General features: G+C 33.1%; 3 long non-coding RNA genes across 4 annotated transcripts; 1 reads left to right on the plus strand and 2 right to left on the minus strand.

Annotated features, from left to right (window-relative positions):
• Positions 1–370: 370 nt before the first annotated feature.
• LOC143257305 (uncharacterized) lies at positions 371–11,305 on the minus strand. Of its 2 annotated transcripts, none has more exons than XR_013031777.1 (4): positions 10,992–11,305; positions 2,395–2,423; positions 1,055–1,131; positions 371–509 (listed from the first exon to the last, which is right to left on the minus strand). It is a non-coding gene; the product is annotated as an uncharacterized LOC143257305 (long non-coding RNA). The 2 variants fall into 2 exon arrangements; XR_013031776.1 differs by having other exon boundaries at positions 1,055–1,128; positions 10,992–11,301.
• On the plus strand, positions 2,760–16,376 carry LOC143257302 (uncharacterized). Its single transcript, XR_013031774.1, has 4 exons — positions 2,760–2,906; positions 13,084–13,153; positions 15,642–15,692; positions 15,933–16,376. It is a non-coding gene; the product is annotated as an uncharacterized LOC143257302 (long non-coding RNA).
• A 6,422-nt stretch (positions 16,377–22,798) lies between these two features.
• On the minus strand, positions 22,799–24,234 carry LOC143258246 (uncharacterized). The gene is made up of 2 exons (XR_013032225.1): positions 24,040–24,234; positions 22,799–23,371 (listed from the first exon to the last, which is right to left on the minus strand). It is a non-coding gene; the product is annotated as an uncharacterized LOC143258246 (long non-coding RNA).
• Between the last annotated feature and the right edge of the window lie 1,688 nt (positions 24,235–25,922).

Raw genomic sequence — 25,922 nt, forward strand, 5'->3', positions numbered from 1 at the left:
AATAGCAAACACATTTACCTGCAAGTAGTTCTGACACTTAATTGGTCATTTTTTCTTGATTGTTTGGCAAAACTAAAATACAAAAACAAAACCAGTGGCTTATTGGTTGCAAATAAAGTGGGTGAATTGGCAGCCTTCTCACTTGTATCCATACTCACACTTTCGAAATAGACTTTACATGAAAGTCCCGACATACTTTCTTTCTTGGCAGTTTTGTGCATGATAATGTAAACATTGACCAGCCAGTCATCACCAACAACCGCAAACTGCTGGTCTACTCTTTTTAATAACGAATAGTGAGATGGACCATCACATCATAACGCCAACACAGCGATCATGTTTAGTATGGCGGAGGCTCGAACCCGCGACCCTCCGCTTACGCCTCGAACGCCCTAACCACTTGGCCATGCCTGAATCGCCGATTCGATCTCAAGATGTGACACTGATGCGTTGTTATAAAAGAGTGTACGATTTCATTTTTTTTAAATAGTCAGATGAGCATCACCTATCTATATATAAAAACGTGTATTGTTAAATAGAATTATGCAAAGGTTCGTGATCAATAATTTTTAAAGAATGTTAAACGTAATTCAGTATTTTTAAATAAATTATATAAACTATCATAATAATACTCAGTTTTTATCTGAACTGAAAATACACATTTAAATTTACTTTTCATATACACTTAGAAGAACAACATGTTAAAAGCTTATTAATTTTTAGAAAGAATGTCTTACGGCGTTAAAATAACATAAAAAATTTATTTATGGGTACTATTACGTACGATAACGTTTAGCCCTAGTTAAACTAGCGCAAAAAATGTAAACAAATTGATAAAGGCTCAATTGATGTGAGTCCTAAAACAAATTGATCTGTAAATTTCGGTGTATGCGATTATAATTATTTTGTATTATTCTAGAAATCCTGTATTTAAAGTACTATTGCAATAAATATATTAATTAATAATGAATATCAAAACAGTTAAATAATTAAAGAAAGTACCCTGTTACGTAAAACTTAAAACTTATTTATTATAAAATATTAATATATTCACCCGCCAGTTTTTCGTGTTATTTCGATCACCAGCTAAGTACCTGTAGTTGTTATATCTTATGGTGCCAGGTTAATCTGCTAAAAACGTTGTAATTACAAATATTGTACACTTTATATTCCATAATAAAATAGTTTAAAGTCATTTTTTATCAGTCACGTTGTTTGTGAATGTTGTAGATAGAATGGAAAGTTACAAAAACAGACTAACATTCTAGGATTAACCTAACCAACCAATCAGTAACTAGAAGCTTGCCTGATTAACCAGTCAGCAACCAGTATTTTGTCTGACTGTAAAGGTAAAGAGATCTACAGTCTGAAGTCCACTAATTCCTGGTAAGTTTATTATTCTGCATGAAGTAATGTGATATATAAATCTATTTGAAAAAAAAAAAACATCGGTAAAATGTACAAAGTTTGTACCTGAGATTACATCTACGTAATCCCATCGCTTGACCTAAAATAAAAGACACAGATGAAAACTGCATTTATTAAATACTGTCCGAATTTCATCAATTGTCTAAGGAACTTGTTTAAATAAAATAAAAATGCTATATTATTATTTATATTAGTATTATTAAACAGCTAATTTTTAGCATGGCTATGTATATGGCTTTTTCGCCCACAAGACAATTTTCTGGAAAAAGCAAAAATTTAACATTTACTGTCCCGACTTTTATTTAACTATGACATTGAAAATAAATACACGACTCTAGGTCGAAAAATTCAACACTGGCCTAGTTACTGTTTGTTAGGCCAGGCATGGCTAAGTGGATATAGATGCTCAAATTTTAATCTAAAAATCGCGGGGTTCCAGTCCCAAACGCATCGAATATGCTCGCCCCTTTTAAGCGTGGGGGCGTTATAAAGTAATGGCCAATCCCTCTATTTGTCAGTAAAAGAGTATTTCAAAAGTTAACAGTGGGTGGTGATGACAAGCTGCCTTCCCTCTAGTCTTACACTGCTAAATTACGGACGGCTAGTGCATATAGCCCTCGTGTATCTTTGCGCGAATTTCAAACAAACAAATTGTCTGTTAAGAAAATTATTTTGTATCATTTGTTTGTTTTAAAACACTCAGGTAAAAACATGATGAAGAAAAGTAGTGTATTGTTATATCGTCAATTTATTTTAGTTTTTCTATTTCCGAAAAAATGTATTTCGTTTTCTATGTTTTATACTTATAAATAAGTGAATGGCTAATAAAATATTATTCATGCACTATTAAAATATGATTCTAGCTTTTGCTTCAAATAGAAAAATGATAACATATATTTTATCATTTTTAAAGTTACACAAGTTCATCAAAGCCATGAAAGTAAATAAATAAATATTTTCACTCACCCAACTTGTCCTGAAAACAGATAATAACCCTATAATATATTTAAAAAAAATTATAAGATACGCATCATCAATTTTCTATAAAGAAAATTTATGTAACCCTACTTAAAAATAAAATATTACTTTAGATGAGCATTTATATAACTCAAATAAAAAGGCGAAATTATGTTAGATATTCGTTTTTAATTATCAAAATGAACATTAATATATTCCTTTTTAAAAGTAGTGAATTACATTCGATGTCCATTGACAATTATGAAAATTACGTTATATAACGGTTAATCACTATTATTAATCAATGTTTATTGGCTTATTCATCATGTGTTTATAATATTTATCTTAATTTTGGGTTAGTGAGAAGTGTCGTAACGTGTCAGTGTCGTCTTTTTTAACTGTGAAATACGCTAAATTTCGTAACCCTAAAGTCAGTAGACGATGCTCAGATAGCCTGTTGTGTAGCTTTACACTAAAAAAATAACAGAAGAAAAGGCCGAAATTGAAGCTTTAATTGTCTGGTAAGTGACAGTAAAATGCCATCCATTTGGTGGTTCGCTAAGAATATAATTATTTCTAAACAAGTGACTTAATTTTAAAATGGCAAATTAGCAAAGTTGTGGTACAGTTCAGTCTCCTATATCCTGCTTTAGGCCTTATTTACATACTTGTGCAGTAAGCTTTATTTTAATATTTTATTGTTGTTTGTAACTTTTTCTGTTAAACAACTAAGTTATTTGCTTTACTATGTTACTAGTTCTATTTTCTATTATCACACAAATCTAAGGTTACTTTAATGAACAATATTATTATTAGGCTTAGCCTTAAAACATTTGATGTATAGGCGTTTTAAAATGTCTGCAACAGGCAGTTGCCGTCTATTCAGTTAAATACTCTGCCTAAATATATATCTCAAATAACTAACAAACTTATTTATAGCCTCATATATCTTATAATAATCAAGAAATCTCATGTAAGTTCTTATAACATAACATGAAGTAAATAATTCAGAAACTACTGTGAAAGTTTGTATAAATTTTTAAACAAAGGTAGTTAAAACGTGGGATATGTTTCCATGACGTCGCATGGTATGGAATAACATAAGTTACACAATTAGTGCATAAACGGTCTGAGTTAGAAGAAACAAACAGAACAACTTGTAGTGAATATCAAAAGAAGGGATTTCACTGATACGATATTCTGTCTCATGTAGGTGGACTGGGTGACAGCCAGTAAACGTACTCTAATGGTGTCGAGTATTTAAATAGCCATACGTTATTTTTCAGTTCCTGATAAGTATAATATATTTCTTTAACGCTCTGAGAGCTTGTCCTTACAAGTTTGGTGCAATGGGTTTTTTTTTGTGGTGATCTAATTGCGTAAAGCTGTTCTGAACACAATACTTGCCGTTCTGAGAACCCAGGAACCGGAGATATAAGGCGCTAAATTATAAAGTGTATTAATTTAATTATACCTGGATTATGGGAAAGACCCCGTCCCCTTTTGTTTTGTACCAGCTGTATTTCTTGAACACTTGCAAAAAGCAGGGTCACTATCACCCATCTCTACTGAGAGCCTTGAGACATAGTTATTACTGTTCTCTGTGGTCTGTACTAAGAAACAGTTAAATTACTCTCCGACATTTTTCACTAGTTACCTACAGTGAACATTAATTAAGTTTCCTTATCTCATAATTCTATTCCACTAATTTATTACCTTCAGTTCTACTGTATCGAAAATAACAATCGTTTAAAGTTTGTATATACAATATTAGGAACACTTTATTGCTTTACGTTTTATTTTATAATTTTTAAGAACATTTTAATTATTTCTAATTTCCTTATTGTTTTCTTTCTTGTATAATCATATCTCACTACCAGACGTGGACAATTAATTAAACACATAACAAGAGTGAAATGCTGACAATTGTCAAATGATCGGATGAAAACACAGTCTCTTAATTCATGTTCCAAAAATACTTCAGTTCATCACGTGAAAAGGTTCCCAATTCTCGAGAGCAGTTTTAAACCTATTTTTTTGGGTGAATGGGGTGAGTACGAGCTCCCACTTTATCAATGTAATTTAATTGATATATCATTTAATTTTCACAATGCAACTACTGAAGCATTTTATACCAAACAAATTACCTGAAATTGTCTTTTAAGCTGTATTAATTTTAAATACATTATTTTGTTAACCTGGATTCGAACCCGGATCTTCTCTACAACTGAGCGTTTGTCACTAAATCACTTTGCAACAGCTATGTCAAACCTTCAATGAAATTAAAAGAGTGATTAGATAAGACACGTATAAAACCAACCTTATCTTTCTCTTACTATAGACAATGTGATTTTGTTGTTACTTCTCTAAAGTTTTAGTACTTAACAGAAATGGTGAACGGGTGGACGTGATAGAATTTCGCGCAGTTACACGACGGACATTTGCGTTATCCATCCTCAAAGTAGCAATTTAAGGCTAGAGGGAAGGCAACTCTTTGGCTACTCTTTTTTCCCAACAAATCGTTGTATTGACTGGCATATAATAACTCTTCCACAGCTGCAAAGGTGAACAGACTCGGCGAGACACGGGGATTCGAACCCGCGACACTCCGATTATGAGTCGAGTTCCTTTACCACCTGGCCATGCCGGGTTTTCAAAACTAGAGTGTTAGCAGAGTGCATTGTTTAATTAGTTGCGCTCAGTTTACAGTTAGCTAAGACCTGCTAGTAAGGTACTTTGTGATCACCCAAAGTACCATATAATTCCTCTTCTTAGACACGAGGGCGACCCTCATGCGTTATCTTAAGAGTTGAGAATGAATATCAGTTTGATTCCAGTTTCTCTTTTGGTAATTTCAATTTTTTGTTATTATTATTTCTTCAGCTCGGATTCGCTGTCGTTAGGCGAGTAGTCCACTGTCTGAGATACAGGGTTGAACTATTAGCACTGTTTCGTGTAGTACACTTCAAACTAACAACAGTATCTCGTTAGTTACCATTGTCTCTCATCTCTTCTTGCTTCCATGACTTAATACATGTTGTTGAGGCAGAGGAATATATTTGAAAATGTAGGATGTAGGGTTGTCTAAAAGACTGATATATTTTGTTTGTAATTACCTTTATTTGGTCAGTTAAAAAAAATTAAAACAGCAAATTGTAAGGAACAATTTTTAATGTTTTACAGATTTGTTTAATAGTCATTACTGAAATACTGTATTAATTAAACATAATTTATCATAATTTAATACGATCTCACTTTCGACTTGGAACACGCGGTGTGATTCTGTTTTTACGTCTCGAAAATGTTGAGGTGCCATTTTGAGAAAAAGTTTTAAATATAATACCTAACACAAAGGGAGGATATAAGAAGGGCGAACCCGGTGGTTTTTGGGGAAAATACTTTTAATATCACAAAACCCCTAACTTTACCAAAGTTGGAGATTAATAGTATAGTAACCTGTTTTACTCTCCCTCTTGTTGTAACTGACCATGGTTAAGGTTTCGTTTTACACAACAATGTTAAAAATGTGTAGTTTTATCGTTTCCTGTAAACCCCACAAAGGCAGGCGGTGGTTTTGAGAGAGTTGGTAAATAAGTCATAAATACGTGTCATAACAACCACAGTATAAGACGAGAAAAACGAGGTAAGGCAAAACACAATAATGATGAATCAGCATTGTTTTCTTTGGTGTATTTATTCAGCGTGAAAATAGAAGAGAAACTATTAATAACTATTTTTCAAATACAACACACCAGTTGCAGCAAAAGGATATTACGACAGGTCACATAATAACTTAAGTCACAAGAGTTTGATACAATCCTGTTCAACTTGTATTTCTTGTTACACGCGATAAAACAACCAGATGGTTAAGGTTAGAAAATTTACACAATTGTTTCGGACGTTACACTTTTCAGTTCGTCAGTTACAGATAATATGAAATCGTCTCATTGTGCATTAAAACACAAACTGACCAACAGGATGACTCAGGAAAGATTTAATTTTCTTAAAAAATCCGATTAGTTAAAGTATGTTTATGGTATTTATATTTATTTGTATTACTATACGGTAAAAGTATTGTTTGAATAGAATAATAGTTTTTCTTGAGCAATACTTTGATTCATTAAAATTAAATACTTAGAGTCTGTATTGGCTAACCATAGTTCTTAGAGTTAAAAAAGTTGACTTATTTGGCTTTTTAAAAGTGTGATTTTGCGCATTCTTTTTATGAAACGGAAAATTAAAAGTTTATCACTAGTTGGTCATGCGTCGTTCACGATGCGAGACATTAACATCTGAGCTTTTTCACATTAGTAGGCTGTTATGTCATGAATAATACGATAACACACGGATATATCCTAATTAAATAGTAATCACTGAAGCTGAATATTAAACATTTTTGTTTCCTACAAGAGAAGTTAATTAAAATTAAATGTACACAGAAAAACACAAGGGATTTAGGCTAAGGACTTAAAATGAGTTTTCTTTAAACACTGGTTACAATTCGGAATGACGAGAAATCCACTTGAAGTGAAAAATTATCTTAGGACGGCTGGTATGTCTCTTAAAACTTACAAATAAATCGGAGAACAAGATGACATTCGTAGGTCATCTTCACGTTGTTACACGTACCAGCACACCTAACATTCTGGATACAACTCGTAACTACTTCGTTCTTGTTGTTGGATGAATATTTACAATTTTATAAGTTATTAAGTGAAAACATAATTTCATAGTTGATCACATTCAAGTAATTTCACTGATACCGAGAAAATAATGTTTGTTTGTTTATAATTATTAAGTTAAAGTATAACATACTAAAAGTCTGACGGTTACAGTTAAATAATTTAATTTGTTTTGGTTTTTTGTACTAGATCACAAGCTTAGACGTTGAAGTGTTTTTCAATAATAGATTGAACCAGTGTCTTATATCGGTTGTATAATAGGTTGAACCAATACCTCATGTGGTTTGTATATTATGTTGAACCAATGTCAGATATGGCATATATAACAAGTTGAACCAACGCCTGGATTATTGATTAATAATAAGTCATTATTATACGTAAATACTGAAAGTTTTGCGGGTTTTGGCTTTAGAAAGACAAATGTATCCTGAGTTTCAAGCGTCATTCTACTTTAAAGATGTTCTCCACTGTGATTGTAAAACTTTGAACACCAATATTTTGCTACTGTTCGAATCTTTTTTCTTTGTATTTGGAAAGTATCTATGTTAATTAAACAATTTTTTATCACTATGTTTTGTACCAGCCACAAAAGATATTTCTTCTGGTCTTTCATCTTTATACTTTTGAAGATAGGCCTAACACCTTTTGTTGTTAGAAATTCTTATTAATTTACCCTTAATGTCATTAGTTATCCAAACATTCTATATCCCTGTCCACTTTATAGTTAAGTAATCTTTGTTTACTTTTTTACTTCAACTCTTTTACGTTTTTCTTTTAGAGCAGGTTAAAGATAAATTGTCTTCTGTTTATCACTGGCTCTTTGTGTTATCACCACCATTTAGTATCTTCTCCTTGGTGCTATACTGATTGACTGCCATGCAGACAACAGTCCTTTATACATTTTAGTTGAAATATTTTAACAGATTAAAAGTAAATATGAGTCCTCTTTGTGTGTGAATTCATATAATGGAGATCATACTGATATTATGTTTGTTTAGGAAATCTAGTTCAAGGTGAGTAGGTTACATGTTACAGTATGTGTTTTTTTCACAATTTTCTGTCTTAACGTAATTAGCCCTGATGCCTTATATATATATGAAATATTTTTAGTATACTGTTCATGTTGTATAAATATCTTGGTTCACTTGCAGGTGTCTGTTGTATGTAAAGGTTAAACTTTTATAGATCTTTATTTTACATTTCTTTTTATTAACTTTTTTCTTGAACAAAATACACCTGTGTATTTCATTTAACTATAGCAACACAATGTGGGTTGTATTTGTATAAATGGGGTGTTTTTTAACGAGGACAGAAACACGACCTTTCCAAACAGAGATGTAATTATAGTCAAGTTATACTATTAAACTATTTGTGCTTGGAACACAAAATGTGAAAGTCACTTCAGCGTTCATTACTACAAAAAAGATTCTTGCTAATTTCTACAAAGCGATGACTTATTTATTATCAGCGGAAACAGTAATGCGTTACGTTAGTAAAGAGAAGGTATTTGTGTGTTTTCTTATAGCAAAGCCACATCGGGCTGTCTGCTGAGTGTACCGAGGGGAATCGAACCTGTAATTTTAGCGTTATAAATCTTAAAATTTAACGCTGTGCCAGCGGGGGACTAATCACAAGATAGAAATATATTTTTAATAAGATGATGTAGATGAAAGATAGTATTCTACTCTTTACACTGAATATTAAGAATGTTGTTTTATCTTGATTTACAACTGTAAAAATAGTTCTAACCAGACGAATATCGAAGATTGTGCATTTCGATAAACGCGTAATACAAACTTTATCAACACTTTATTTTTGTATTTTATTAAACACTAATCTGTAACTACAAAATACTCTGAACCAATAATGATACTTTTCCAAACATATGACAATTTAATAATTATTTAACAATTTTACTCCATATCTTAACAATACAACGTTTTGAAATTGTTAGACAACCAATAAGTGACACAATGCCTTTATTCTAGGTTTAAAAGAAGTTTTGGGTCACAGCTATTTGAATATAACCGACTCGACTAACAGAAATAACTTGGCAGATCATTAGGTTTTTTAAATTTAAACGGTCTTTCGGCGTAACCAGGAACTATCAATTCTATTGTTCCTGCTTGTCAAATTCAGATTTAACATTTTAGTGACAAGGTTGTGTTTTTTAGGTTTAATTTTTCAGTGTATAAGGTGGGTTTTTAAGTTCAACATTTTAATGGGCAAGAAGTTTTTAATTAGGAATTGATTATAAAGGATCTGAAGTAACACAGTGTTTTGTCGACTATGGTGTATGAGTTTTATTTATAATAAAGTCACATTGAGTTATCTGCGGAGTCCAGCGACGAGAATCGAACTCATGATTTTAGGGTTGTAAACTCGTTGACTTATCGCTGCACTGGCGGTGGACGTTTACAACTTGGATTTTATTATAAAGAATCTGGATTAACAGGTAGTTTTTAATTATAAATTATGGTTTAAATATTGAAATTACTTCTGATATTCGGACATTTTGTGATTGTGGAAATATGGAAACAGGATGAAAGACGGAGACCCTGTCTTTGAATTATAATCTTTTACATTTGCAGGAATTTCAATTTAAAGTTATTCAAACATACTTAAACTGTAGAAGGCGTGGCATGGCCTGGTGGTTAAGGGTCGTGGGTTCGAATCTCTGTCACACCAAACATACTCATCCTTTCAGCCGTGGGGGCGTTATAATGTGACCATCAATCTCACTATTCGTTGGTTAAAGAGTAGCTTAAGAGTTGACGGAAGGTGGTGATGACTAGCTGCCTTCTCTCAAGTCTTATACTGCTAAATTATGGAGGGCTAGCGCCGATAGCCTTCGTATAGCTTTGCGCGAAATCCCAAAAGAAACAAACGATCGGTCTCTCTAACAAAGCTTTCGTAACTCTCTTGTTAACGCCTTGAGAGTGTTACTTGTGGTTAGTATAAACAGGAACGTTTCTCAACATCTCTCTCTTCTCAGAGAATCGTCGTTATATTATCATTTTTTAATATTTTTTGTGAATGTAAGTCACATTTCTCCTTGATACTAATAATTGAGCAATACTTGATACATTTGAATTGTCACAAAATGCTTCAATAAACATTATATAGATTCTTTAATAAATCAGGTAAATCATATAGTGATCTTTAATAAACACAAGACATAACTAACACTTCCAATTAATGTTTAAAGTCTAAATAAAGATTTAAATTATTAATTAACCATATGACCTACCACTATTGGTTTATTTGGTCGTAATTATATTTATTATCATATCTATGGTGTCAAAGTAGTATTTCCACTTGAAAAACAAATATTATCTAATGCCAACACTATAGATACTGAGTAAAAATGTAAATCAATACATGTACATATTATTAAGATACGTTCATACGAAACTCAAAGGCCTTAAAGTTCTGGGAAGTAAAGTACATCCGATAGACAATAGTATTATTTATTTTTATTGGTCTATTAATATATATTTGCAATATCTGACTAACAAGTTATTTTGCAAGCTTAATGCATGTATATTATGTTTCTAAATGTTCTTGTTATTAAAATCATTTTGATTCAATCTTAGTATGCTAGATTCTAATTCCTCATTTTCTGTGGACTTCTGATAATTTTGTTGTATTATATGTTACGTAATCCTAATCGTGATCCTTACCCTCTATATTACAGGTTTAGATACCCTCCCAGCCCGATTTTTAATGACCATTGATACTTTTAAGAATAACGGACAAACTGATTCTGAATTAAGAGAATAAAGATTACAGTTAATTTTGAGTATACGGACCAATAAATATCGATTAATAATAATTATTAATAGGCATCTATTGTAAAATTTTAAGGCGTATAACAAATCGACCTTTCCTCTGACAGAGAACTATTGTTGCCATATGACTTACCTGCTTATAAACGTCACGTAAGTTCATCTAAAACATTTAGATACATTACGATCACATGATCACGTTACAAGATCACAGTTACTGTTATTCACTAACACACCGTTACTATCGTAGTAGATCACCCCATACTGACTATCGTATCTTGTTAGATATTCAGCATCTATATACAGGTACAAAGTGTGACTTGGTGATCGCTTGTTCATTCGTCTGTTTTTTTCGAACTCCGCGCAAAGCAATACGAGGACTATCTGCACTAGCTGTCCCTAATTTACAGTGCAAAACTAGAGGAAAAGCAGCTAGTCATCACCATACACCGCCAACTTCTGGTCTACTCTTGTTACCAAAGAATTGTAAGATTGATCAACACATCATAATGCCAACACGGCATATATGATATGGTGCGGGCTCGAACCTGCGACTCTCCGATTACGACTCGAACGTACTAAGTACCTGACCATGGCTGAACTGCTGGTTCACTCTGAAGATCTGCCACTGATGCATTGTTATTAAAGATTATATGATTTAATTTTTTTAAATAGTTACATGAATATGACTTATCTATATATAAGAACGTGTATTTTTAAATGGATTTTTTTAAAGGTTCGTTATAAACAATTTTCAAAAGATATTTAACGTCTTAAATATTTTTAATTGAGTTAAATAATCTATCATAATAATATTCAGTTTGTAACGGAACTGAGAATACACATGCACGTACACAATAGGTAGATGTAAGTTTGATTGTGACAGACATTTGGTGGAACAACATGTTGAAAGCTTATCAAAGTTTTTTTAAAACTCTATCTTTCAGTTTTACAATAATTTAGTTATCACTAGTATTACGTACGATAACGTTTCGCTCTAATTAAACTAATGCAAAAAACGTACACAAATTGATAAAGGCTTAATTAATGTCAGGCCTATAACAAATTGACTTCTAAATTTCGGTGAATGCGATTGGAATTATTTTGTATTATTCTGAAAATTTCGTATTTAAAGAAGTACCATTCCAATAAATACATTAATTTGTGAGTAAAATGTAGTATTTTTAAGTAATAACTTGTGAAGATTGATCATTAAAATTAATAACAAATATCTCATGTATTTTCATAGAATCATAACCTGCTTCTTGTTCAAGTTGTTTATTTATTAAAATAAAGTTGCGTATTATTATTATAACCTTCGCACATTCGCGTGTAAGAAGTGTGACTTGGGTATAGAACGCAGCAGAGAAACAAAAACCAATCAACAAACAAACACAAATATTTTGAGTTTCAAATGCACCCAATAAATGAACTTTATACATATATTAAATATAGATATAAGGAAAATGTTGTAAGACTAGCTTCTGGAAGTTTCAAGTTCTAGTTTATTGTTATTAAGTTTGGAATATTGTTTTTGATATTAAAACAAAGAAATATTTACGTTTACATGTTTACATTATAATTCGCTATTAAATCTTTTTAATGTAAAATGTAGAATTATTGGATATGAAATATCGAGTAGTTTTGAAGTACTTGAGAAATAAAACGTATTTGAAAATGAAATTCTAGTCACTTATAATTTATATTCATACAGAGACTATTTTCGTCCATCGGAAGTGCTGGAAAACTGTACAGGATCGTTGTAAAATAGTTCGAAAAAAAAGTTCTGTAGAGATATGCAACTGAAAGCCAGATAGGTCTTGATAGTCTCGCCATCTATAGCTGTAATCGTTAGTTTAAAACATTCAAAATATTTTTCTTCTGAGACTTCCAAGTGCTGTATACCATTTGACGATGCGAGCTTTTCCTCACCAGATTAAAAGCAAAAAGGTTCAATTGCCAACGTTTTAAGCGTTCTCGGCAAAAGGGGAGTAAGTAGTCTAATATGGAAGAGCCAGTGGAAAATTGTAGAGTTTGATTAAAATTTATAATGAAGTGAAAATTTTTATTAATTCTCAATTTGTAATTTATCTCGTTTCTCCTCTAATATCACATGAAGTTTTGTCCTATAATTTACATATAGTTTCCTATTGATTCCAATAATAACAGTAATTATTTTGTTCTCAAGATCTAATTTCTAATCGAATTATTTTATCGCTTTTTTCTAGTATGTAGGAGCTCTCTCCTATACCATTTCGAAGGGCGCTTTAGATCAGTTTACCAGATCTGTGGCATTAGGTACGTTTATTAACAAATACACAAATCTTGAGGAACAAACACAGTTTCATATAAAAACATCTGGTACTGTTTATTAATTACAAGTTATTTTTTTGAAGTAAGGTTTTGTTTATTTGCACATCCTAAACTATAGATTCTCTCATCTGAGTGATTAAGTTATGTACAGCCCCATCTGTTTCATCATCACTTTTGACCAGTAGGTTTCCTCCTAGAAATGGTTACTGATACAAGTATACAGAAATTAAACCCAAAGTGACACTTTTGAATCCTAGATTAATCAATTATAATTCCTTAAACGTTCGTCAGAGGGAGTTAACAACACAACTAGTTTTTATAGCATATTTAATTATGTAATAGTCTTTTTATGTATTCATAACCTATACTCACAAAAGTGTTTCGGATACATATTAATTTTTAATTTTATTTATTTAAAACTGGATTCTATTTATTCTTCAACGTATTAGCAGTGTGAATCTGAAGTATAGGCGGAGAGTATTTTGTTTTGGTATCTTATTGTCACATATTATATACATATTGCAATACATGGTGTCTGTCACGTGACGTTTTGAAATGTATATATACATTATTATAGATATATGATTTTATTTATTATATATCATATATGTATATATTTCAAAACTCAACGTTACTTAAATAATATAAATGTAGATTTACTCTGTCTTATTGTTGAGTGGCTCTTAACATGAATGAAATACTCAGGAACTACTTTTTTGTAGTGGATGGTATAAGTAGCTTAGAGCTTTGAGTGAAACCAAAAATGTAACACAATTAACCTTTCTAAAGTTAATGAAATAATATAAATTGTTAGGCTGACTTAAACTCTTTCCGTCACTGGAGACACGTTTGGTTTGGTTTTTGAATTTCACGCAGAGCTACACAGGGCTATGTGCGTTAGTCGTCCCATATTTAGCAGAGTAGGACTAGGGGGAAGGCAGCAAGTCATCATCACCCACCGCCAAGTTTGGGGCAACTCTTTTACCAAGGAATAGTGGGATTGACTGTCACATTATAACGCTCACACACACGAAAGGGCAAGTGTGTTTGGTGTGACAGAGATTCGAACCCATTACCCTCAGATTTCAAGTCGAGTGCTTTAGTTACCTGACCATGCTGGGCTTCTCGGCACGGTACCTTTTTATAGTGCATAATATTTTTTGAGTTGTTGAAAATTATTCTTTTTTGTGTTTTATTCCTTTATCCACAACATGTGTTAAAGAAGGTGAGGAAGGTGCTCTTTGTGAATTCAGGGTAAATATCTCTCTCTCCACCTATTTGTGGAAGCTAAGCCTTCCCAAGTCTTTCATACTTCCCACCACTGACCTTAGGGTTCATGGTTTATAGTCATGGATGATCCTACAATATTTAGACAAGAGTTGGCGGTGGGTGCTGTTAATTAGTCTATCAGTTTAAAATAAAGTACGGCTAATGCAGGTAGCTGTTTCTGTAGTTTCACGCTAAATCTATAAAAAAATACAGTCACGTGGTTTTTATCTATTTTTTATTATCTGAAGACAGTTGGTCGGAGAGAATTTTGAGTTTTTTCCAGACCTGTAAAAGAACAATTATTTTGAGGAGTTACTTATCTCCTGTTAAATTTTAAAAAGTAGAAATCAACGTATTTTATGGATGCTTCACAAATTCTGGATTACCTTAATCACAACTGAACAAAATTACGATTTTCAATGATATAGAATATTAAATAATTTGTATTGTTTGAGCTATATGTTATTCTATTGTTGACTTTCGGGAAGGTGTAAGATGTAATACTGCTCTACACATTCTGCACTATCAGAGTGACATAGCACCAGTCAATTCCGTTTCACATGTCAGACTCAACAAAGCTTTTGTGGTGACGTGTGCTGCTGGTTATGTGACTTTCTATTGCCTGTAGTTCAACACTATTACTGTTATACCTGGCCATTTAGCTTCACCTGTTGCATAAGATATCATTCAGGTTGTGAGTTCCACTTCCTTATAATAATACACTTTATATTTTTGGAAACGGAATTATAGGAAGTCTTGACAATGAAATTTTAAAGCAATAGAGAAGTGTCTTTGGAATTTAACGTAAGGATACACAATAGGTTTTCTGAGAATGACAGTCTCTGTATTTGTTGTTACAGACTCGAGTTGAAGGAGGACAGCGTTATCAGCGCCCTCTGTCAATCCTCGGGTAATTCATGTGTGATATAGGCTATTCACGGTGTCACACTCAAGACTGTACATATATTACTTAACCTATTTATAAATGCTAATTTAATATGATATCTATATTTATATTCAATTTCTGTTTTAAGTTTTAATTTTTTCTTCGTATTTCTAACACGTTGAACGTAAAATGCTTGAAATCTGTGATAATTTATAAAGAATAGAATACTTTTGTTGGTGTTACCCAGCTGTTAAAGTTTGTAAGTAATGTTTTAAATCTTTTACATGCTAATGCTCTCCACTTATTTTTAATTTGCAGTCTTGGATTTATTGAAACAAATACATTCTCAACTGTTGGATTAGACACAAAGTAAGTACATGAAAAGTGTATCAGTTTGTTGATAAATAAATACAATACGATTTATTTAAATTAGAAAAAAATCACTAGATTCATAGAAAATACTGTACACTCTTGTTAATTAAAATCAACGGTATAGTGTGAAACCAACATAAATTATTGGTATTTGTTAGAATATTGGTGTTATTTCTGTTTACTGTTGTATGTAACCCAAATGGATCCGTAAGCTATGATTGTGATTTCTTACAACAGTGTCACATCTGGCTGAATTTAATCTTCGTGAAGAGGAATCTTATTGATGGGTTTTGGATTTTAAATGCAAAGACTTACCACTGTGCCACCGTGGGACTGCTTTTTATATGAACAGTGTACAAGAATGTGCTTTCTAATGTTAATCGTGTCTGAAAATGTGGGGTTATAATAAACACAATACATTTTATAAAACTAAAATATTTCTCCATGATCATCATAAGGTGTTGGAAATGTTGTTTTTAGTTATTTACAGGAATTAATTGTTCAGTTACAAATTTGTTTGTTTATCTAATCTCAAGTTTCTGTTAGATAGTGTGTGTGTTTGTTCCCTACTGATAACAATCATACTGGTTTATAATTCATTAAAAATTTTAATACTGAATATAACATGGCATAAATACATTTGTTTGAGTAATAAATTTTAATGAATTCGTAAAACCTACAACAGTCATTGAAGTTTCGAAAATCAAACCAGAATAAAAACTAACCGGGGATATTTATTTTAAACCTTACACCAGATAAATGTCAGGCAAGATTACAGAAACTTCAGCTAAAACAACAATACTGTCATTTACATACACATAGTAAATTTTTGATTCTTACATTAGAGAATCTTCTATTTCTTTAGTGAATATGTGGGACTTTCGCAATACAGCTTTAACACAATATAAATTACATGCTTTTATAACTACAATACATGACCAAAAGAATGTGGAAACCCTTTCGAATTAGTCGGTCAGCTATTTCAAACACATCCATTGCTGACAAATGAATAAAATCAAGCATACAGCCAGACAATCTCTATAGACACAGAGTGGCAGTAGAATGAGTCGTATTGAAAAGCACAACGTGGTACAATTATAGGATGCCACCATTCCAACAAGTCCGTAGCCAAATTTCTGCCCTACTAGAGCTGCTACGGTCAAATGTAAGTGCTGTGTATTGTGAAGTGGAAACGTGTAGGAGCAACAACAGCTCAGCCACGAAGCGGTAGGCCACTCAAGCTCACAGAAGGCAACAGAAGATTGCTGAAGTGCATAAAAATCGTCTCTCCATAGTTGCAACACCCAGTACTGAGTTCCACACTGCCTCTTGAAGCAACGTCAACGCGAGAATTGTGCGTCAGAAACGTCATGAAATGGGTTTTCACGGCTAAGCAGCTGCACACAAGCCTAAGATCACCATGTGAAATGTGGGTTGGAGTTGTGTAGAACACATACAACAGACAAGGTATTCTTCATGGAACCCCTAACATTGGATACAGGTCATGTCAGCTACACACAATAATTATATTTTCCCATACAGAATCCTAAACATGTAACCAACAGAGAAAGTATCCCATGTTGGAACTCAGGGCATTTTAGCAGCATACAAAGAAGGTATTCTATATGGAATCAAAAGTATGTCAGCAACAGACAAGGTATATTATACTGAATCCTCGAACATGTCAGCTTCAGGCATAGAAGTCAGGTATCCAATATTGAAATCCTGGGTATGTCAGTAATGTATACATTTGAGAATACCGTGGGAGTTATTTGACAAATAAATAATTTATTTCAAAACTGCTACATATCCTGAGAAAACATCTAATGGACTTTGGAACATGCAAGAAGTAACTTACTTGAACTTACCACACATGTATCTTAGTATGACCACGAGTTGTGTTTATGGAAAATAATCTGTTATTGTTGTTTCTACAACTTAACATAACAGTATTTTCTTAAGGTATTGTAATCAAATACTACCCAGTCAGTAAATATATTCTTTCTAAGCTACTAAGGATAAGAGAAAGTCTCACGTTACGATGACTTTAAATATGTAATGCGACTCAAAGCAAACACACCATTATTATAAATATTCTCCTATTTCTCCTCTAGATACCCGCTGAAGGAGTGGTGTTGTTTCCATAAAGAAAAACAATTAGGACACCATATACGGTACCTGAGCACGTGTGCCAAATTTAGCACCTCTGGCGTTTAAGGGAGGTACAAACATAGCGTCTGAGGGGTACAAGAAACATAAAATGTGATACCATATTCGAGATCAACGAAAGCCTACTCGTAGACCTACATCATCTCTGGTTGACCTGCTGGGGCCGTCTTAGTATCCCATGATACTTCCCAATTGCATAGAAAAGAATGCCATGTGCAAATATTGTTAGTGCAGGTTATAGAGCTGTTCCCCACACAGTGAAAGCAATAAGCTTTTAGACTCTAAATGTTAAAATTAGGGATTTGATTCCATCTGTGGCCAGAAGACAAACAGTTCTCTGTGTAGTTTTGCCGTTAAAAGATTATCAAAAAAAACCCAACAAGTTTGTATGTTTGTTTTTCAATTTCGCGCAAAGCTTCACGAGGGCTATCTACGCTAGCCGTCCTAATTTAGAAGTATAAGACTAGAGGGAAGTTAGCTAGTCATCACTACCCACCGCCAACTCTTGGGCTACTCTTTTACCAACGAACAGTGGGATTGACCGTTACTTTATAATGCCCCCACAGCTGAAAAAACGAGTATGTTTGGTGCGACGGGGATTCGAACACGCGACCTTCAGGTTGCGAGTCGAACGCCTTAACACACCCGGCCATGCTGGACCGTAGAAATAACCAAAACAAAACAAAAAGAACAAAAACCTAACAAAAATTCTGGAATTACGAGCGAAAAGTTAGACATAACTGCTATGTAGTGACAGCCAAATAAGACAGTTTGTGAAATATGTTAACAAAGACACAAAAAATATGTTATATTGCTAAATTTTCATACTTTGGTTCTGAATTGTTTTACGTTTCAAGACACTGGTTTATATTTTATGATCTAGTTTCCTTGTGGAGGTGTTTACTTACAAAGTACGAAATGAGAAATAAATTAACTGCTTACAGAAAAAAACCATAAAAACACATAACGGGAAAATATTACAAAAAAAAAAGATAGAGACAGAGAGATAAATCTACGTTTGGTTTATTTTCTAGCTCTACAACAACAGAATGGTTGTATATTTTTCAGCGGGAATCTGCTGATGTGTCTATCTGTACTGTTGTAACCATAGGAATCGAGTTCTGAATTTTACTATTATAACCTTTCAGGCTAACCACTGAATCATCATTAACATGGTCATAAAACTATTGAAATGAATATTTGTTAGAAATTAAGAAGAAAGTGTAATTCCTTGTATTCCAAATATAAGAAAGATTCACTTTTAATATTTTAACATTTGGAATAACGAAATTGCTGAATGTAGCGGGCAGCCTAGTATGAGTAGCACACTGTAATTAGTCTTATGATCACAGATTTGATTTGGAAAACGGTAGGATGTATGTTTGGTTGTTCGTATCCGATCATAAATTGATGGTGAAAATACATAACTTTAGGTATCGTATGTCCTGTCTCTGATCATTTAAAGTAACTTTGGTGGATTTGTCGTTAAACGTCAAGTTACACAATGGACGACATTTGCTTGGTCTATATCGAGAATCGAACCCTCAATTTTAGCATTTTAAAATTACAAATTTACTGTTGAGTAATCAGGTTAAAATGTACTTTAATAATTAGTCAAATATTAAAATAGGTCAAATTTCACATCAACGTGTGGTCCATAAAAGTCATTGTAGCTGGTGTTTTGCTTTACATCTGGCCAGATCAGATGAACCATGGACACTACTGGTTAACAGGCTAGTTAGATAGAATGTACTGTGGATACTAGTGCTTAATATTATGAATACAATTGCATTATCTATATTACAGTGTTCTAATTACAATTGTGGTGTCTGTACTATGGTGTTCAAAAAGAATTGTAGTTTCTGTGCTATATTATTGAAAGGCATCGCTAAATATGTGGGTGCCCCACATTATTAATTGTAGCAATAAACAGAGAAAGATGCCGTACAAGTAAATATATTTTTCAAAGTAATGATGCTCAGAAAATAACAACATTTGAAAGAAACACGTGCAGAAATGTGTTGCTCTGCGAGTAATCTGAAAGTGCAGTATAAGCGAACATTTTTTTAAAACAACAATGATTATTGAGAGAACAACGATATTTTAAGCAAACTGATGCTAACAAAGGTCAAATAAATACAGAAGCATCAGTTAGGACATTACTTCAGGGAAACACACCGAAGGATTTCAGTTATGTGTTTAAATTGAACAAATAGATGCTCTCAGAGAAAATCGAGAAAATGTCTCATGGATGTTGAACTAAACCAGTAGATGTCAGCGAGCCTGTAAAGAGATATAGAAACTTACGTGTTGTGAATGAACTAAGTGATGCTGATAGAGAAAATAGAAAACTGACTTGTGATGAGTTACTGCGAATCTTCAATACGATCCCTTCTCGAGGAAAGGTGATGTATACGGAGAAGTGTGCAACTTACCGTTCGAGTTGAGCACGAAATGTTTACTTCTGGACAAAGGAGAATCCTCATTATTATGAAGAAACTGAATACAACACTCCGCATGTCACGATGTGGGCAGTACTTGATGCACATCATGTTATTAGACCGTACTTCTTTGACGGGCCAGTAAACCATACCTCATATCTAAATATGTTACAACAATGGTTTATACCGAAACTCGATGAACTTGGAATCAGAGAGGAGGTTTGGTTTCAACAAGATGGAGCTCCGGCTCATTATGCCCTCACTGTGCGAGATCATCTTAGTGACACTTTTCCAGACAAATGGATTTGTCGTGGTTCTGTAACATCCCCGGCACCCATTCCGCACGAATTCCGGACTTGACAACATGTGACAAGTCTCTTTGGGGATACATAAAGGACATTGTGTCTAAACAACGTTATGTTACTAATGATGAGTTGAAGGCAGCTGTTACCGCGGCATTTGGAACAATAACTCCTGCTATGTTGAGGAAAATGTCTCACAGAACATGGCGTCGCATAATATTATGCTTTGTTTGTTTGTTTTTGTTTGTTTTAGGAATTTCGCACAAAGCTACTCGAGGGCTATCTGTGCTAGCCGTTCCTAATTTAGCAGTGTAAGACTAGAAGGAAGGCAGCTAGTCATCACCGCCCACCGCCAACTCTTGGGCTACTCTTGTACCAACGAATAGTGGGATTGACCGTCACATTATAACGCCCTCACGGCTGGGAGGGCGAGCATGTTTGGCGCGAACCCGTAATATTATGCAGCGAGAATGAGGAACAGCACACAGATACGCTGGATACATAAGATATATGGATGGGTAGGGACTTACGGGCCACCCTGTAGTTGAAGCTCCAACGGCTAAACAGATTCAACCCACTTGGTCTGCCTGAATGTCAGTCGACGACCACGTCATGTGATACTTGTAAATTCACTTGCAGGGTCTGTGATATAGCGTTGTAAATATTATTGTAGTGTTTATACTATAGAACTATGAATACGATAGAAGTGTCTGTAATATAAAGTTGTAAATACAATTGTAGTTTTTGAACTATAGAGCTATGAAAACGAGTGAAGTACCAGATTGATTGAATTGCAGGTGGTGGGTGATAGATTAATACTAAAGTTTGAATATTAACGATTGAATATTAAAGGTTCAATATTGTGACTTCAGCCATCTCTGTAAATTAATATATTTTCTTCGACAATGTAAACTGACAGAATGTCAATAGTTTGTATATTACGCCACCAGGATATTATGTATCTTCACCTAAAGTGAACACTGGCTTGATTCTACTCCAGGACATCGACTTGCAAGAATTAACATAGAAAAGTTCAACACTTCTACACAGTTTGTTGTTACATATGACAGTTTTCTGGTCTGGTACATCTACCAGCAAAGTTAGCTATCACTAATCACGTGGTTTGTTCCCAGGTGTAGAATAACAATGTTTGTGTAGATTGACGTATAAAATCAAACAATTTCGATCCCTCTATACAGTCAGCAACATATGGAAACTTTCTGGTTATGTTGATCTACCAGCAGAAAAAGCTTTTATTAACCACGTGGTTTGTTCCCAGGCGAAGAATAATATTTTACAAACTAAGGTAACATATTATTTGTAAATACAATTGTAGCATCTATTCGATACAAGTATAAACACAGTTTGTATAAAAGCAGTTACCCAAGAATCAGTAATGGACAAAGGTTATTATGGGACAGCTACAGTCAGTGTTCTATGAGCATCGGAAGTTATAATTGTGATTAACGCCTATAAATCGGGAAATACAGAATTTAACCAGGAACATTTATAGAATCAAGCACAAAGCTACATAATGGGCGATCTGTGCTCTGCTCACCACGGGTATCGATACCCGGATTTTTGCGTTGTAAGTCTGCAGACATACCGCTGAGCCATTGGAGGGCAAATATTCGTAATAACCGTTGTTATAAACTTTATTTTTCTATGTAATAAAGTATATTTGTATTAAAACAATAAAATTGTATGTATCAATATTGTTGGCAAATATCATAAGTTTAATACATAATAACATTTAATTAACTTCTAAATTCAAATTTCCGGTTATTTGAAATAATAATACGTAATGTACGTTATGTAGTAAATCGGAGACTCATCCAGGATAAAGAATGATACGTAACAGTCCGTAGACATACAGCTGTGCTACAAGGGGACAAGATAAACCATTTACTCGCAAAGTAATTTGGATATATCTGTATATAATGTAAAATTTTTCTTTATGTTGGTTTTCAAGTAAAGGAGACAAATACATTATCATATTAACACATGGAAATAACTGATATAAAATTTTACATTACAATATCAAAATTGAATTCTCCGTCATTTGATAAATGACGTCACTCTCAAACGTCACATTATTCTATAGAGTGTGACGGCTATCAGACACTAAAGTTGAAAAATTCCATGTTCCAAAAAAACAAATTTATTGACACCTTGTTTGAAAATACACCCATAATAATATTTCACCCAAATAAGTTTGGATAACCCTAACATTTTAACAACGTAAGAAGGAGTAAACATACATGAAATAAAACAAAAATTACTTTATAAAGTACAAAAATATTGAGGCGTTAGAGCGGTAGCTGGAAACTTTATAGTCTCTTGGCCCCTCTGACGTCATAATGATATACATGTTTTGTATGATGTTCACCTCTACTTGACGTTTTCCTTAATAAATGTGTTTAAAAGGATGGGCTGCTCGATGTCCTGGAGGGACTGGGATGGCTCAGTAACTTGTTGGAATGAACAGCTCGAGTATTTTGGTATGATTGGATAACCAGATTGTTCCCGCGAGGGTTGGATACTTCGGCTGGTCTAGCGGTAATTGGTAGTCAGGTTGTTTTGGTGGTACTGTATAGTTAGGTTGTTGTGGTTGGGGTGGATAAATTATTGGATTACCTGTACAAGTATTTTCAAAATGTACTTTTCCGAGTTCTTTGTTCTTGTGGAAAAAAGAAAGGAGAAGACTTGATGTCATCAATATTTTCATAATCACACGTGAAGATCTGCTGGTTGAACACTGTACCTGGTGGACAGTACATACTTCACATACGGCCATTGTAACAAGCACGAAAAACCCGAACATTTTTTGTTAAGTGAGAAGGAACAGAAAATAATATTAGTAATATGTCAGTTATGTGATGACATCTTTAGACTACACAATGAACTGTCTGTATTCTACTCGTTTGTTACGAGACTTCATACTTGTCGTTGAACCATCAGGGTTCGGTCCGTTTAATATATTTTCTACCCCTTTTGGCACTTAATTTTACTGTTATTTATTGCAACAAAATTATATGTCAAAACTAACATAGTACAAATGTAATATGAAAAAAATAATAACAACTGGGGTTTTAATAATAAATAACTGTTAAACCATGCACGATCTTTTGGAGTTCTATAATGGGAAATGTTCCAGCCCATCAGAATACCTTATACTCAGCATGTGACTGAGCGCCTAAAAGTGTAGATGGTAGCACCCACACTGAAAACGATTCAGACAATATAGGTAATAAATTATTGTAAATATGTTTAAGAATAGTTATCAAGTAAGTCCAATAATTGAACAAAAAATATCTGAAAATTTAAATTTTACTTTGTCAGGTAAAATGCTGTCGTGAAGATTCTCAGAAATACTTAAGGTACAAATAGAATGATTTTTAAGATAAAATTTTAAAATTTTTGCAGACTAACCTTGCAATGAGTTTCTTTGCAATGTCAACATAGTAATCAGATAAGCAAAGCTGATGGGAGCACTTAAAGCTTGTTTTTGGAAATTTCGCCCTCCCGTGTTTCCATCCACCACCATTTTGCCATCCCTCGAATCCCTACGAATTTCCACGTTGCCCACCACTACCACCTGAGATTACATCTACGTAATCCCATCCCTTGACCTAAAATAAAACACACAGAAGAAAACTGCATTTTTTAAATACTGTTCGAATTTCATCAATTGCCTAAAGAACATGTTAAAACAAAATAAAAATGCTATATTATTATTTATATTAGTATTATTAAACGGCTAATGTTTCAGCATGGTTATATATTTGGCTTTTCCGCCCACAAGAAAATTTTACAGAATAAGCAAATACTTAATATTTATTACTATCCAGACTTATGTTCAACTATAACATTAAAAATAAATACACGACTCAAGGAGGAAAAATTCAACAGTGATATAGTTACTGTCTGTTAGGACCGGCATGGCAAAGTGGATTAAGGCATTCGACTCGTAATCCAAGAATCTCTGTTTCGAATACCTTTCATACCAAACATGCATCCCTTTCAACCGTGGGGGCATTATAATGTGATGGTCAATCCCACTATTAGTTGGCAAAAGAGTAGCCCAAGAGTTGGGGGTGAGTGACCTTCCCTCTAGTCTTTACACTGCTACATCAGGACGTCTAGCGGGGGTCGCTCTAGTGTAGCTTTGCGCGAAAGTCAAACAAACAATCTGTCTATTAATAACATTATCTCAAATCATTGTTTGTTTTAAAACACTCAGGATAAAACATGATACAGAAAACTAGTGTAGTTTTACTATCGTTAATTTATTCGTGTTTGTTCATTTAAAAAACGTTTTCTTTCTAGTTTTTGTGAATGGCTAATAAAATATTATTCATGCACCATAAAAATATGATTTTAGCTTTTGCTTCAAATAGAAAAATGATAATAAATATTTTATAACTTTTAAAGTTACACAAGTTCAAAGCCATGAAGTAAATAATAAATGTTTTCACTCACCCAGCTTCTACTGGAAACAGATAATAAACCTACAATAAATTTTAAACAAATCATAAGATGCGTTTCATCAATTATCTATAACAAAAATTTATATAAACATACTTAAAAACACAATATTACTTTAGATGCTTAGTTATTAATTATAAATAATGAGAATATATATAACCTCATTGATTGCCATGCAGACAACAGTCCTTTATACATTTTAGTTGAAGTATTTTAACAGATTAAAAGTAGTTATATGTCCTTTTTGTGTGTAAAGTCATACAGTAGAGATCATACTGATATTATGTTTGTTTGGGAAATCTAGTTCAAGGTGAGTAGCTTTGGTGTATGATACAGTACGTGTTTTCGACAATTTTCTATCTTAATGTAATTAGCCCTGATGTCTTGTATATATATATGTATGTATTAAATATTTATCGAGTAATATTCTTGTTGTTTTAAATATCCTGGTTCACATGTTATGATGTATAATACTACTGTTATAATAAACTGTTTAGATAATTTGTTAATTATTACATCGTGTTATTGTTTTCTTTATCTATACAATAGATATATAAATTTTGGAAACGTATACATTTAAATCTTTATCTTAACGAGACACAATAAAAGAATGAGTAGATATTGTGTATGTGTTTCACCAAATGATTATATTATTGTGTATATTACTATCACGGATCTTATCATGATATACAAAAAGGCCCGTCACGGTCTGGTGGTTAGGGCGCTCGACTATGTAGTCTGAGGGTCGCTGGTTAGAATTCTAGTCATGCCAAATATGCTCGCCTTTGAAACATTAACAAATTGTGATCCAGCTTATACATCTTTCT

Source organism: Tachypleus tridentatus, chromosome 7 (assembly GCF_004210375.1).
Source record: "Tachypleus tridentatus isolate NWPU-2018 chromosome 7, ASM421037v1, whole genome shotgun sequence".
NCBI classification, from domain to species: Eukaryota; Metazoa; Arthropoda; class Merostomata; order Xiphosura; family Limulidae; genus Tachypleus; species Tachypleus tridentatus.